Consider the following 15,397-nt stretch of genomic DNA (forward strand, 5'->3'; position numbering starts at 1 on the left):
TGAAAAGACAATCCAGTTTTTAAAATGAGCAAAGTGGAGGGTACTGGGTGGCTCAGTGGTTAAACTCTTGATTTAGGCTCAGGTCATGATCTCACGGTTCATGGGATCGAGCCACAGGCTGGGCTCCGCGCTGACAGCTGGGAGCCTGATTGGGATTCTCTCTCTCTCTCTCTCTCTCTCTCTCTCTCTCAAAATAAACTTTAAAAAGAACACAAAAGACAGTAACAAGATGGATGTGGAAAAACTGGGGCGTGAGGGGCGGGGAGATGGGCAAACTAGGCGAAGGGGGATTAAGAGATCCGAACTTCCCAGTTGTAAAATAAACAAATCAGGGGGATGAAAAGTACAGTGTAGCGATAGAGTCAGTAACACCGTAATAACGGCGTATGGTGGCAGATGGGAACCACGGTTATCTAATGCTCACAGCTTAGCGTATAGAGTTGTCAGATCACTACGTTAGACACCTGAAGGGAACACAACATTGTCAGCTACAATTTTTTTTTAAAGAGACCTGGTCCACGCTTGTTAGAACAGCGCCTGCTGCCTACAAAGTGCTTAGTAAACACGGATCAATTCGTCGAGAAACTATGCAATCATTACAAACGATACAGAGCAACAAACACGGGAGTAAATAAACATTTAAATCAATAAACATGGTGGGATGTTTGCTATGTATCATCAGTGGGACAAAGAAAGTTACAGTACACACGATCTCTTTCAAATTCTGTCTTGAAGTCCCAATGGGCCTCAAAAGATGGGAAGATACCCACAAAATGCTAATGATGGTTATTTCTGGGTAAGGAACTCAGATTGTTTTTATTAAGATTTTCATTTTAAGGCGTGCCAGGGTGGCTCAGTCAAGTGTCCAGCTTCGGCTCAGGTCGTGAGCTCATAATTGATGGGATCAAGCCCCGCATCGGGCTCGGCACTGACAGCTTGAAGCCTGCTTGGGATTCTCTCTCTCTCTCTCTCTCTCTCTCTCTCTCTCTCAAAAATGAGTAAATAAACTTGAAAAAATAATTTTTAAAAAGGGATTAAAAATAAAAGAAAACTGATCGCGTTTCTCTCTTTATCCTCACGCCTTACGGAAAGATCCCAAGAAATGAAAATAGATTCTCAACCTGTCAAAGGGCACTTGTAAGCCCCACATGGCACAGTACGGGTTGATGGTCAGCAAAGGCATCTGGTTTTCCCGTCATTGTCATTTCTTGCTAGTCTTACATGCAGGTGTTCTGTTGTTTCCTCAGACTTCATTTTATTTCATTTTTTAAATATTTCCTTTTAAAAAAATTTTTTAATGTCTATTTATTTTTGGCAGACAGAGAGAGAGAGAGAGTGAATGGGGCAGGGGTAGAGAGGGAGACACGGAATCCGAAACAGGCTCCAGGTTCCAAGCTGTCAGCATAGAGCCCGACGCGGGGCTTGAACTCATGAACCATGAGATCATGACCTGAGCTGGAGTCGGACGCTTAACTGACTGAGCCACCCAGGTGCCCTCTAAGACTTCATTTTAAGAGACCAATTTTAGGTTCACAGTCAAACTGAGAGGGAGGGACAGAGATTTCCCATATACCTCTGCCCCGCGCATGCATGGGCCACCCCCCGTCATCAATATCCCCGTACATTTGTTATAACCCATAAACCTCCACGGACACGTCATCATCACCAAGAGTCTAGTAGTTTCCAAGGGTTCGCTCTTGGTGGTGTGCATTCTGTGGGTTTGGACAGATGTATCATGACACGTCTCACCATTTTACTCTCATAGAGAATAATTTTACTGATGTGAAAATCCTGCATTCTCTACCTGTTCCTCCCTCTCCCCTACCCACTGGGAAACTTGGCAGCCACTGATTTTTTTTTTTAAACGTTTTATTTATTTTTGAGAGACAGAGAAAGAGAGAGATGATGGGGGAGGGGGAGAGAGAGACACGCACACACAAAACCCGAAGCAGGCTCCAGGCTCCGAGCCATCAGCACAGAGCCCGATGCGGGGCCCGAACCCACAAACCGCGAGATCGTGACCTAAGCTGAAGTCGGACGCCCAACCCACTGAGCCCACGCAGGCGCCCCGGGCCATTTTTTTGAGTCGGCTTGTTTTCTTGGTGCATTTTAAGGGTTCTTTATATTATTTTATTTTATTTTAAGTTTCTTATTTATTTTGAGAGAGAGATAGAGAGCAAGTAGGGGAGGGGCAGAGAGGGAGGGAGAGAGAAATCCTAAGCAGGCTCCACACTGTCAGCACAGAGCCCGATGTGGGGCTCTAGCTCACGAACTGTGAGATCACGACCTGAGCCGAAACCGACTCAGACGCTTAACCGACCGAGCCACCCAGGCGCCCCAAGGTATTGTTTTGAAACGTCTGCAAATAAGCTTCTCTGCTTGTTTTTTCCATCTCTGAAGTGGGACTACTGCCACAAAATATTTTTAATGTGCTCTGTCCTCTGTAGCCTGAGAATCTGTAAGTAATATCCATAGTTCTATCCTCCAAAGATAATATACACAGTTAATATTTTAATATCTGGTATGTTTTTGACAATGTTTTTTTCCTGGGCATAAGTGTTTTTTTTCCAATCTATATTTTCCAAATTCTACATTCCTAAAAACCAAGTAAAAATTAAAAAATATACACTCCGGGTCCCACTGCAGACCTACTTGATTAGATAACACATGGCAGCCTGCAGAATCTATATGTTTCACAAGAGGGCAGGTGATTCCTTTTTTTTTTTTTTTTTAATGTTTGTTTATTTTGAGAGAGAGAGAGCGCGCGAGCATGGGGCAGAGAGAGAGGGAGAGAGAGAGAATCCCAAGCAGGCTCTGCTCTATTAGCACAGAGCCAGATGCGGGGCTCAAATTCACAAACCGAGAGACAATGACCTGAGCTGAAATCAAGGGTCCGGTCGATGCTTAACCGACTGAGCCACCCAGGCGCCCCGAGGGCAGGTGATTCCTATCCTCAGGGAGGTTTGGGAAACACGGGTACAACGCGTGTGGTAGCTAGAAGTTTCCTACACTTAGTAACGTCTGTAGCAAATTCTCTGCAGGTGAAACCAAATGAGACGGCCAAGTGTAAGCCAACCTGAGGAAAACATCTTGTATTTCCTCTTTTTATTACAAACTGTGTCTTAGGACATTCAAGTAAGCTACTTAGCGTGTGCATTTGGCCCCAGTCTCTCCTTGTTACGCGTTTCTTCCAAATCTATAGGACCGAGGTGTGTATATTATTGCACTAATTAAGAAAAAAACTGATCTGATGCATGAGAATTGCTTCTCTTGAGAATCCATGTTATTTCAATGATCCAATCAAGAGCCTAATTCATACAGAAGAAACGCTTAGACGGCTTTACTCACCTTTCATCTAAAATCATTTCATCCTGAGTGTTATCGGACTGTTCGGAGGAAATTATTTCCGAGATATATATAATTTTTGACTAAAAAGCTGCCTCTCGGACCAGGTGAGAGAAACTTACCATTTCTTGTATAAAATTGGTAGCTTGCTTTTGTTTTGTGTGCTTGGAAGTGCCTTAAAAATGCTTTTTACAATATTGTTTTTGGTTGAGCTGCCGAAACAGGCTCCAGGCTCCGAGCTGTCAGCACAGAGCCTGACACGGGGCTGGAACTCACAGACCGCGAGATCGTGACCTGAGCCGAAGTCAGACGCTTAACTGATGGAGCCACCCAGACGCTCCTAAATATAACACTTTTTAATGTTTATTTTATTTTTGAGAGAGAGAGAGTGTGAGTGGGGGAGGGTCAGGGAGAGAAGGAAACACAGAATCGGAAGCAGGCTCCGGGCTCTGAGCGCTCAGCACAGAGCCTGAACGCGGGGCTCGAACCCACAGAGGTGAGGTCATGACCCGAGCCAAAGTCGGACCCTCAACCGACTGAGGCATCCAGGCGCCCGTATACTACGTATTTTCATAAGATTTCATTTTTCATGATCTCTTGTTACGAGCAGCGTCTCTCTCAGTGAGCTGGGTGTTTCTTTCCCTTTGTGCACATTTCCATGAATGGCTCTTCCTTCTGGTTACAAGGAGACACGGTTCCGCCTCCTGTGTTTCTTTATCACAGATTTAAGTGCAGAGAAACCTCACACCGCCGGATAGAAATGGAACGAGGCTTCTAGCAACGTGGCTCCCTTCTTTGGCTTTGTTCAGAGTTGCTTAGACACGCACATCACAGTGACGTGCCACTGAATTATTTTTACCAAGCTGGAGGGTCTATTTCTCCTTCCATTTGAGGGCAAAGAAGGGTTGAGAGCAAAAACGGGCAAACGCCCGGTCACTTGAACAATATTGCCAGTCACTAGTCATTCACTTTCTTAGCACAGATAGCATATATTTTGAACTTTTCCGAGGTTTCCTGTCCTGGAGGTTTAACAAAAACAAATGAAAACAAAGCCTCTGTTCACTGCTTTTCTTCCCTTAAATAGGAGAAGGGCAATTTCAAAAGGGGACACCTTGCAGGTTGTTGGGTATTGCTGCTGGCTGGCTCAGTCGGAAGAGCGTGTGACTCTGGATCTCGGGGTCGTGAGTTCAAGCCCTGTGTTGGGTGTAGAGATTACTAAAACTAAACTGAAAACAAAAACAAAGCTCGAGCACATACAGAAGTCGAGGACCTGGAAATTATTCCTTTAAAGCTGTCACGCCTGTGTGGTACCTGGAAAGTGCCTGGATCCTCCCCAGGGACTGTGTGGCCCATTCTGAAGACCACAGTGATAGGGGATGTACCAGAACAAGAAAGGAGGAAGCAAATAAATATGGTTAGACGTAAGGTAAGGTCAGGTAGCTTTCCTTCCTGGGAGTAAAGACCAATTATAACTGGAACTGATAAAAAACAAAACAAAACAAAACAAAACTCCCATTTACAACTGCAAGTAGATGGAGAAAATACATACAAATAAATCGAGCGCGATCGAGAAGTCTCTTGCAGAAAAAAAAAAAGTTTGGCCATGTGCCGAAGGACAGAGTCGACCCTCCACAAGAGGACGCGCTCCCTCTTCCCAAGGTCCCTGTGGACTCAGAAGATGTAACTTTTCCCTAGGTGCTCTATTTCAAATCTGATAAAACCCCAAACTTGAATAGGCGTGTTGAGGATGACGTGGGCAAATTGAAGTCAATGCTGCTAGAAAAGGAAACATGGAACTAGACGGGAAAAGTCCCGAAGGCTGTTGAGGGGAAAACATTTCCAACCAGGTTCCAAAAGCTCCAAAGGTCTGCTCTATGTTGCGGGAAAACACACACACACACACACACACACACACACACACACACACGAAGAAGAAATAGCGGTAACGTCACACAGGTCTGTTTTGGGGGAATTTACTATAATAGTGGTTTTTCACAGTAGGGAGAACGAACAAAATTTTCCAAATGAATTAGGGATTCTTGATTATTCATTTGGGGGAAAACATAGACCCATACTTCAGGCAACGGGCAGATTCTGGAAAACCCAGGATTTGGCCATTTGTGTTGGCCCAAGGTCATGAGTGGTAATTTTGTATCAAGATGCACTCATTCGGGAAATGGCTTTTGTCTGCATACGCTAAGAAAAACCATCGATGGGCGAGTTGGCTGATAACCCCACTGATGAGACGGCGTTATTCTGCACGTGGGTCCTGGTGTGTTTGGAAGATGCCAAGTGACACATTTATCTGTTAAAATACCCATCAAGACTTGGGTTAGTTTGGTGGCCATTTAATTCTGCGATTCACAAGTGATGCTTTCTAGTTTGCTCAGTAGTGTGCCTAAGGCCAGGGCAATACCAACAGCGGGAAACATTTGGGAACCCTCGTCCCCGCTCAACTTCGCGCTTGTTAAATTTGGCACTGGGTTCCCTACTGACAATTAGTATGGAAAATACAATTTCCCTTTTGGGGAATTGTCCAAAGTTTCCTTCCTCTTATCTTATTTTATTTTATTTTTTATTTCATTTTAATTTCTTATTTTATTTTAATTGCTTATTTTATTTTAATTTCTTATTTAATTTTAATTTTAATTTTTAATTTAATTTAATTTTTTATTTTATTTTAATATTTTAGTTTATTTTAATATTTTAGTTTATTTTAATATTTTATTTTATTTTAATATTTTATTTTAATATTTTAGTTTATTTTAATATTTTATTCTAACATTTTAGTTTATTTTAATATTTTATTTTAACATTTTAGTTTATTTTAATATTTTATTTTAACATTTTAGTTTATTTTAATATTTTATTTTAACATTTTAGTTTATTTTAATATTTTATTTTAATATTTTAGTTTATTTTAATATTTTTTATTTTAATATTTTTTATTTAATTTTATTTTAATATTTTATTTTATTTTATTCTATTCTATTCTATTTTGAGAGCATGAGCAGAGGAGAGGGGCAGAGAGAGAGAAAGAGAGAGAATCCAAGCAGGCTCCACGGTCAGTGTAGAGCCCAGCTTGGGGCTCGACCCCACGATCCCAGGACCATGACCTGAGCTGAAATCAGGAGTTGGATGCTCAACCGACTGAGCTGCTGAGGGGCCCCCAGTCCTTCCTCTTAAATTAGCCTTTCATCTTGAATGTGATCGCTTGTATCTAACACGTAGGAATCTAAATGCACCATCGAGTAGTGGTCGTGCTTCAGGAAGATGTCAGGTCAAGTCTACCTGACACAGAACTTGATTTTCAGAAGCAGCGTCTGGATGTCACGAGATAGTTTCATGAAATGTGTGGGAAGGTGTCCTTTAAACTACCAATATTAAGCACTTCCCATGACCGCGATGAACGTGGGGACTTCGCATGCCGGCTGCTCTCCCTGAAACAGTCCACAAGCCCCAGCCAACAGCCCCCCAACCATCTCCCTTCGCTTCTTCAGATGAATGGAGAGCCCTGAAACTAGACCCCTTTGGAGCACCTCTGTTATGACCCCAGACTCAAAGCAATGGACGGGACCTGAAGACGGTACAGGGAGCAGTCGACGGGAAAAAACATCTTGCTCCCGGTAACTGATGTTGTCCACGTGTACAGAAATCGTACAAATGAAGTCAGAATAGGGTATCGTCAGCAAAAGGATCAAGAATGCTTAGAAATGAAAAAGCAAGCAGATAGGGAACCTGGGTGGTCCTGTCGGTGAAGCGTCTGACTTCGGCTCAGGTCAGGATCTACTTTGTTTTTGTTTTTGTTTTTTAAATTTTTTTTTTTTAATTTTTTTTTCAACGTTTTTTATTTATTTTTGGGACAGAGAGAGACAGAGAATGAACGGGGGAGGGGCAGAGAGAGGGAGACACAGAATCGGAAACAGCCTCCAGGCTCCGAGCCATCAGCCCAGAGCCTGACGCGGGGCTCGAACTTACGGACCGCGAGATCGTGACCTGGCTGAAGTCGGACGCTTAACCGACTGCGCCACCCAGGCGCCCCTACTTTGTTTTTTAAACAAAACAAAATGGCTTTATCTGTGTCAATACACCGGCAAGTTGAAGATTACAGGAAAAGGAAATGCCTTCCTCAAATGAGAGACTTCCTGCACCCTCCGGTGACAATGAACTTGAAGCTGGCATGTGGGTACCTAAAAGTTCTCCTGCCAATCTGTCCTGTTGGCACTTCGTTGGTATTATTTTAACAACAGCTGCAAATGCTTTGCCTTGGCTTCTCCATCCCTGACGTAGTGATATGTGTTTTTGAAGTGACTGAAATCTGTAAGATTCTAAACAGAACATCGTGTCCTTTCTGTCTTTATCCCCTGTGTCTAGAGTTTTCCATGTCCCTTCTTTTTCGCCAGTTATATTTTCAAGCTTTTGTTCATGAGATTTCCTTTCTTTTCTTTTTAAGTGTTTATTTATTTTCGAGAAAGAGACACAGCATGAGTGGGGGAAGGGCAAAGAGAGAGGGAGACACAGACTCCCAAGCAGGCTTCGGGCTCCGAGCCGTCAGCACAGAGCCCGACGCGGGGCTCGAACCCACGAACCGTGAGATCATGACCTGAGCCCAAGTCGGACGCTCAACCGACTGAGCCACCCGGGCGCCCCTTAACTAACAGAGATTTAAATAAAAGTAAGAAAAAATTCACTTCTTTATTAATCTGCAAGAAACAGATAGTGGTTGCCTGGGTCAAGGGGAGAGAGAGAGGTGTGAATTACCAGGAGGCACAAGGAAACTTCTGGGAACAACGGATGTGTTTTTCATCTTAGAAGTGTGCTAATGCTTTCACATGAAGGTCAATGTGGGGCTTGAACTCAGGACCTTGAAATCAAGACCTGATGTGAGGTCAAGAGTCAGAGGCTCAACTGACTGAGCCCCCCCAGGTGCCCCTCGATTTGATACTTTAACTGTGTGCAGTTTTTTCCTTCATTATTACCTCCTTGAAGCTGTGAATAAAGAAGCAGAGAGTGGACGGTTCCAAGCAGTGTTCCCCAGTCTTTGCAGATCGTAAGCCCCGGGTGCTGGGGAAAGTCTACTTTCCTGGATCCCTGTGAAGCACCAGGTGAACTGTGCTTTCAACAAGGGACGTGGGAATTCTCGAGCTGAGGGACGATGGGAAACACGGGTATAACGTGGGCCTAGAAGGAGGCCTCCCTCATCTTGACCAAACCCTCATCAGGAGCAACCACATGAAGTTACCTCCATCCACAGCCAGGGGGAGACAAACGATGATTTCCTGATTTTTTTCTCCCAGATCCATCACTACAGCACGACAGTGTCCCAACAGCCTCTCCTGGAAGGAGTTTTCCCAGCCCCTCGGCATCTTCTGTGATGGGCTGAATGGCGAGGAGGCTAAGCTGATGGGTGAAGTGACTTCCGTGAGAACCCACATTACCGCAATTACCCAATCCAGATCCTACCTCCTACAAGAGACACTCCAAGAGCCGCGTTTGGGGTTTCCCTGGAAGCGAGTTGGCTGTTGGTTGTTAAGGAGATTCACTTCATCAGGTACAGGAAACTGTGTTTTTAAAAGATACGAGTCGCCGTGTGTTTGGAAGTCGTTAAGATTTTTTTGTCGTGGCTACCAGGTGAGGTCAGGGATGTTTCTCGTAGGAACGGAAAACATCTGTTCACACTCCTAAAAGTACGGGAATAGAGCCTCGTTCATGCTGTCACTGAGTTCTGTGAATTTCTTCAGGGCGACGCGCAAAAATCACGTAATCTTTTATCAAGTTATCCTTTTCTTCATGTTTGTTTGTTTTTTAAGTTTATTTACTTATTTTGAGAGAGAGGGGGACAGCCTGAGTGAGCAGGGGAGGGGCAGAAAGAGGACGGGGGGGAGAGAGGACCCCAAGCAGGCTCCCGCACTGTCGGAGTGGAGCCGGATGTGGGGCTGGAACTCACGAACTGTGAGATCATGACCTGAGTCGAGACTGGGAGTCGGACGCTTAACCGAATGGGCTACCCGGGTGCTCCTTTATCAAGTTTTTCTCACTGAGCTGGCAATCCATTAATTTTTCCATTTTTTGTTAAGAAGAGTAAGAGACATCTGCTTGCAAAAGTACTTGTTTCCGTGACTCCCATTCTTAAAAAGCCACTCACTTCAGTTTCTTCATATTCCCTTAATATCAGCACCGATTGGTATGAGGGAAAACATAGATTCCCATGTGAGCAATGTACAAAAATTCCCTATGGATTAGAATGAATACAGTGGGGGCGCCGGGGTGGCTCCGTCGGTTAAGTGTCTGATTTCAGCTCAGCTCATGATCTCACGGTTCGTGGGTTCGAGCCCCGCGTCGGGCTCTGTGCTGACGGCTCGGAGCCTGGAGCCTGCTTCAGAGTCTGTCTCCTTCTCTCTCCGCCCCTCCCCTACTTGCCCTCTGTCTCTCTGTCAAAAAAAAAATTAACATTAGAAAAAAATAAAATAAAATGAGTAAAGTAGTTATCAAAACAGAAGACCCCTAACTGTGACGTGCCTCTTAAAAATGCCTTCAAATGTCACAGATCGTGCCCAGCACCAGGATTTGCTGCTGGGTTATGTGCCTGGAAAAAGGAAGGTGAACAATAAGAAAGAGGACGAGTCGATTGAGTTGATTGAATCAGTCCCTTGATTGAGTTGAGATCGTCGCTGTTAACCACAGGGATGAGACACGACGTCTGCCTTCACATGGGTCCTTCACGGTCCTCAGGCAGCGGGCAGCCCGTCTATCTGCTGAAATGCCAACCACGGCAGGGTTTCCCCGTGGCTCTGGCCTTAACTCTGCCCCTCACCAGTGGCCCTTTGAAGTCTGGGGAACTCGAGAAACCCCTTCAGTTCACTCAGGCCAGGACAAGAGCATCAGTGGGAAACTTCTACAAGCTTTCTTCCCTCCTGCACATCAAACGCGGCACCCGGGTCTCCCCACTGGCAGAGGAGGGGAGAACGGCCCCCTGTGCTGAGTTCAAAGTTCCCCGTTCTGCCTCGTCTGAGGCACATATGGCTTTTACCACCAATTCTGTGATCTCTCAGCGTCTCCGTTCGATAACACAACTCCCGTTTTGTGCTCCGTTCCACGGGTGTCCGGTTTAGAACCACAATCTTAAATACGCCACCAGACAGGGTTGCTATTCCCATAAAATGCAACGTATATTCCGAGTCTCGACGTGTTTGCTAGCAAAGCAACCCAGAATTGGGGCACCCAATTCGGTAGTGGGCTCTCTATAGAATCCAGAAGTTTGTGACCGTTCCATGAAGGTTGTTGAAAGAAATGTCCAAAGCAAATCAAGAATACGTACTAAGACCCCCTGATTTTCCAGCAAATCCTTGACTACACAGAAGTCCATCTCCAGGCTGTCCTGACCGCTGGCCCTTTGAACCATACCATGGTTCTTGGGTAACTTGTAATTCACAGAATTCAAAGCATCATCTAAAAGCGATGTCACCCCATACAGGGAAAACAGTTTCCTAGGAAACCTGTCGATGTATCTGACCTTCATTTCGTTCTTCCCTGATCCCGGCAGCTAAGATTCATCATGATCTCAGCACCTTGGGCTTATTGTCAGCATGCTTGGTTGCGGACAGTATCCACATTCATCCAAAAAGATGTGTTCGGGTAGATTCTGCCGACACTTCTTTTTTTTTTTTTTTTTAATTTTTTTTTTTAACGTTTATTTATTTTTGAGACAGAGAGAGACAGAGCATGAACGGGGGAGGGGCAGAGAGAGAGGGAGACACAGAATCGGAAGCAGGCTCCAGGCTCTGAGCCATCAGCCCAGAGCCCGATGCGGGGCTCGAAATCACGGACCGCGAGATCATGACCTGAGCTGAAGTCGGACACCCAACCGACTGAGCCACCCAAGCGCCCCCGACACTTCTTTTTTATTCTTCACCAGATTAATGGCTTTGGTTTTTGGAATTGCCACGGCAGCTGTCTCCTTGGATCCTAGAAGCTTCTTCTTGGCAGTGATGGTGATTGCCACCGCCGTGGTTTATGTCGTCATTCTCGGAGCGCTCGCCTTTGGAGCGCGCTGCCGGTCGGCGGAAATCGGCACTCCCCGCGTAGAAGATTCGTGGAGGTACAGGATGGAACAGGTTGAAATTTGGACTTAGCGACAGAGAAACCCACGGTCAGCGCCGGCCTGTAAACTTCGCCGAAACCTGGCTATCTTTAGACCCTTGGGCCTTTTTATGTTTTTTTATTTATTTTTTATTTATTTTTTAATTTTTTTTTTAACGTTTATTTATTTTTGAGACAGAGAGAGACAGAGCATGAACGGGGGAGGGTCAGAGAGAGGGAGACACAGAATCTGAAACAGGCTCCAGGCTCTGGGCTGTCAGCACAGAGCCCGATGCAGGGCTCGAACTCACGGACCGTGAGATCATGACCCGAGCCGAAGTCGGCCGCTCAACCGACTGAGCCACCCAGGCGCCCCCCCTTGGGCCTTTTTAAAGCTTCCTGAGCGTTTTGAAAGAAACAAACGTTGGTTTCTGAAAAGCTTGTCTGATCTCAGAATGTTCTTGTTCCCTATTGCTTCTGTGAAGTTTCTTCGTGGGGAAGCCCTCTGTCAAGTTCATGACAAAGGAACCCATTCTCTCACCTGCTGCCGCCCCTCCTGACCTTCTAGTTGTCTTCCTACCGTCGCCGAGGATCTGCTTGTGCCTCTCGTTCTGTCTCTTCACGTCACCTCCTGCAGGTTTTCACATGCACACCAGGGACCTGCCGGAGACTGAAGGTTCCCAGCTCATGCCCTCGTCCCTTGCCTTGTGATGAGATGCCCCGATCTTACCTCTGCGAGCAGTTTCCCACTTCCATGGTCCTGTCCTGTCCCGTCATCACTGCCACCTGTGAGCCCCTTCAGATACCCATTCTCTCACCACACAGCCCAGCTCCTTCTTGGTCAGGTGCCCTGGCTTCCCTGACTTACCCTTCTTCTTGTCTGATTCGTGCTCCCTCTAGAAATACCTGTGAATCCTCCCTCCCTTCTAATTCTACGTGCCTGGTCCTGTATAAACTTACCCCCACCAAACCACCACCAGGGCACATGAAATCAAAGGGGCAAACATCTTGGAGCAAATCCAAGGTTCACCGGATTAAGGTTGACTGGCTGCCTTTCAAATCGTGATCACTAACCTCAAAAGGCAGTCCCCGCTCTGTCCGATCATGCTTTCAACTCTGCCTAGAGTCTGAGAGAGTCTTTTGTAGGACAGTTGGCCAATGAAAAGTCTTTCCTTCTCCCTCGATGGGCATTTGGGGGTCCCACAATGATAGGGATGGCTTACCATTTCACCTCCTGTCCCTGGGAGTCCTGCCGGTCCCCAAGCCCTATCCAACAGCCCCCGAGCCCCTCTCTCTGAAATATGAAGGAAGACAAACTTTTTTTTTTTTTTAATTTTTTTTTTTCAACGTTTTTTATTTATTTTTGGGACAGAGAGAGACAGAGCTGAACGGGGGAGGGGCAGAGAGAGAGGGAGACACAGAATCGGAAACAGGCTCCAGGCTCCGAGCCATCAGCCCAGAGCCTGACGCGGGGCTCGAACTCACGGACCGCGAGATCGTGACCTGGCTGAAGTCGGACACTTAACCGACTGCGCCACCCAGGCGCCCCGAAGGAAGACAAACTTTTAAGGAGCATCTCCGCCTGCCATGATCTGCAAACTCAAAGGACTTTAGAAGACACAGAGCCAGGGCAGGGAACAGGAAACAGAAAAAATATATTGGTATTGATAGTTGATACTGGCATTTTCAGACATATAGGAGAACAAATTGCGTAAGAGACGTAAGAATAGTGTGTTATAAAGGATCAATAAAGAAAAAAAGCAAGAGCTCTTGGGAATTAAAAACAAGGACAGAGGGGCACCTGGGTGACTCAGTTGGTTGAGTGTCCAACTCTTGATTTCAGCTTAGGTCATCATCCCAGGTCGTGGGATCGAGCCCCACGTTGGGCTCTACACGGAGCGTGGAGCCTGTTAAGAATGGCTCTCCTGCTCCCTCTGCCCCTCTCTGCCACTTGCACATGCTCTCTTTCCCTCTCTCTCTCTCTCAAAAAAAAAAAAAATATGAGGATAGAACTTAAAAATTGAAAAATTTTGGGGGCACCTGGATGGCTCAGTCGGTTGAGCATGCAACTTCAGCTCAGGTCACGATCTCGCAGTCCGTGAGTTCGAGTCCCGCGTCGGGCTCTGGGCTGATGGCTCAGAGCCTGGAGCCTGCTTCCGATTCTGTGTCTCCCTCGCTCTCTGCCCCTCCCCCGCTTGCACTCTGTCGGTCTCTCTCAAAAATAAATTTAAAAACATTAATTTTTTTTTTAAATTGAAAATGTTTTGTATGATAAAGGTGTAGGGATATGTTGAAGGACAACCATTTGCAATGTGGAAAACTGACAACAATGTCCAAAAATAGTGATTAAGCACATACAAACACTCACACACACATACAATAGGGCATGATCTTGAAACATTTTATTGTCCCTAAAGTGGATGTCAAAAAAATCTAGGGGCGCCTGGGTGGCTCAGTCGGTTAAGCGTCCGACTTCGGCTTAGGTCACGATCTCACAGTTCGTGAGTTCGAGCCCCGCGTCGGGCTCTGTGCTGACAGCTCAGAGCCTGGAGCCTGCTTCCGATTCTGTGTCCCCCTCTCTCTCTGCCCCTCCCCTGCTCATGCTCTGTCTCTCTCTGTCGCAAAAATAAATAAAAACATTAAAAAAAAAATCTAAACATTACAGGGCGCCCGGCTGGCTCAGTCAGTGTAATGTGTGGCTCTTGATCTTGGGGTTTAAGCCCATGTTGGGCAAAGAGATTATTTAAAAAATCCAAACATAATGGCATTGCACACTTAAAAACTTAAATTTGGGGCACCCGGGTGGCTCAGTTGGTTAAGCGTCCAACTCGGTTTCGGCTCAGGTCATGATCTTGGGGTTTCATGGGTTTGAGCCCAGGGTCGGATTCTGTGCTGGCAGCTCAGAGCCTGCTTGGGATTCTCTGTCTCCTCTTTCTCTGTCCCTCCCCCAGTCGCGCTGTCTCTGTCTCTCTCAAAAATAAATACACTTAAAAAAATTTTTTTACCCTTAAATTTATAAGATCTCTTCTTAAGTATTCTTACCAAAAAAGAAGACAAGGAAAAAAAAAAAAAAAGCAAGAGAACACAAGCAATCTTGCGGAGATGATGGGTTCATTTATTACCTTGACTGCAGGAATGGTATCATGGGTATATGCATACATCCATAAATTCATCAAAATATATACATTAAATATGATTTTTTGTATGTTAAGTATACCTCAATAAAGCTGGAAACAGAAATACATTGGATATCATTAATAGTGATTGTTTCTGCGTGGTGGAATACTCAATGACCTTTATTTCTACACGAATCTTCTATTTTCCAAGGAACATATGCATTACTTTTTTTTTTTTTTTTGAAAGAGAGAGAGTGTGAGCAGGGGAGGGACAGAGAGAGAGGGAGACACAGCATCCAAAGCAGGCTCCAGGCTCCCAGCTGTCGGCACAGAGCCAGATGCAGGGCTCAAAGTCAGGAACGGTGCGATCATGACCTGAGCGGAAGACTGAGCCTCTGAATCACCCTGACGTTGGGCTCTGCGCTGCCTCTGTGCAGCCTGCTTGGGATTCTCTCTCTCACCCTCTCCCTCTCCCCCTCCCCTTCTTGTGCTCTCTCTCTCTCAAAACAAATACTTTAATAAATAAACAGACTCCTAAAAGGAGACAGTAGGATGGTCGTTGCCAGGGGCTGGCGAGGAGGGACAAATGGGGAGTTGGTCAAAGGGCACAGAGTTTCAGTCGTGCAAAATGAGATAAGACCCAGGGATGTAAAATTCGGTATGGTGACTGTATTAAGGATACTTAAAAATAACCATAAAAAAACTCACTATATATTAAAAAACAATACTGTGTTGTATACATGAAATTTGCAAAGAGGGTAGATCTTACGCGTTCTCATAGCAACAGTAAAAAAGAAAGAAAGAGAAAGAAGATGGTAATTCTGGGACGCGATAGGTATGTTAATTAGCTTGATTAT

Source organism: Neofelis nebulosa, chromosome 18, assembly GCF_028018385.1.
Source record: "Neofelis nebulosa isolate mNeoNeb1 chromosome 18, mNeoNeb1.pri, whole genome shotgun sequence".
In the NCBI taxonomy this organism is placed as follows: domain Eukaryota; kingdom Metazoa; phylum Chordata; class Mammalia; order Carnivora; family Felidae; genus Neofelis; species Neofelis nebulosa.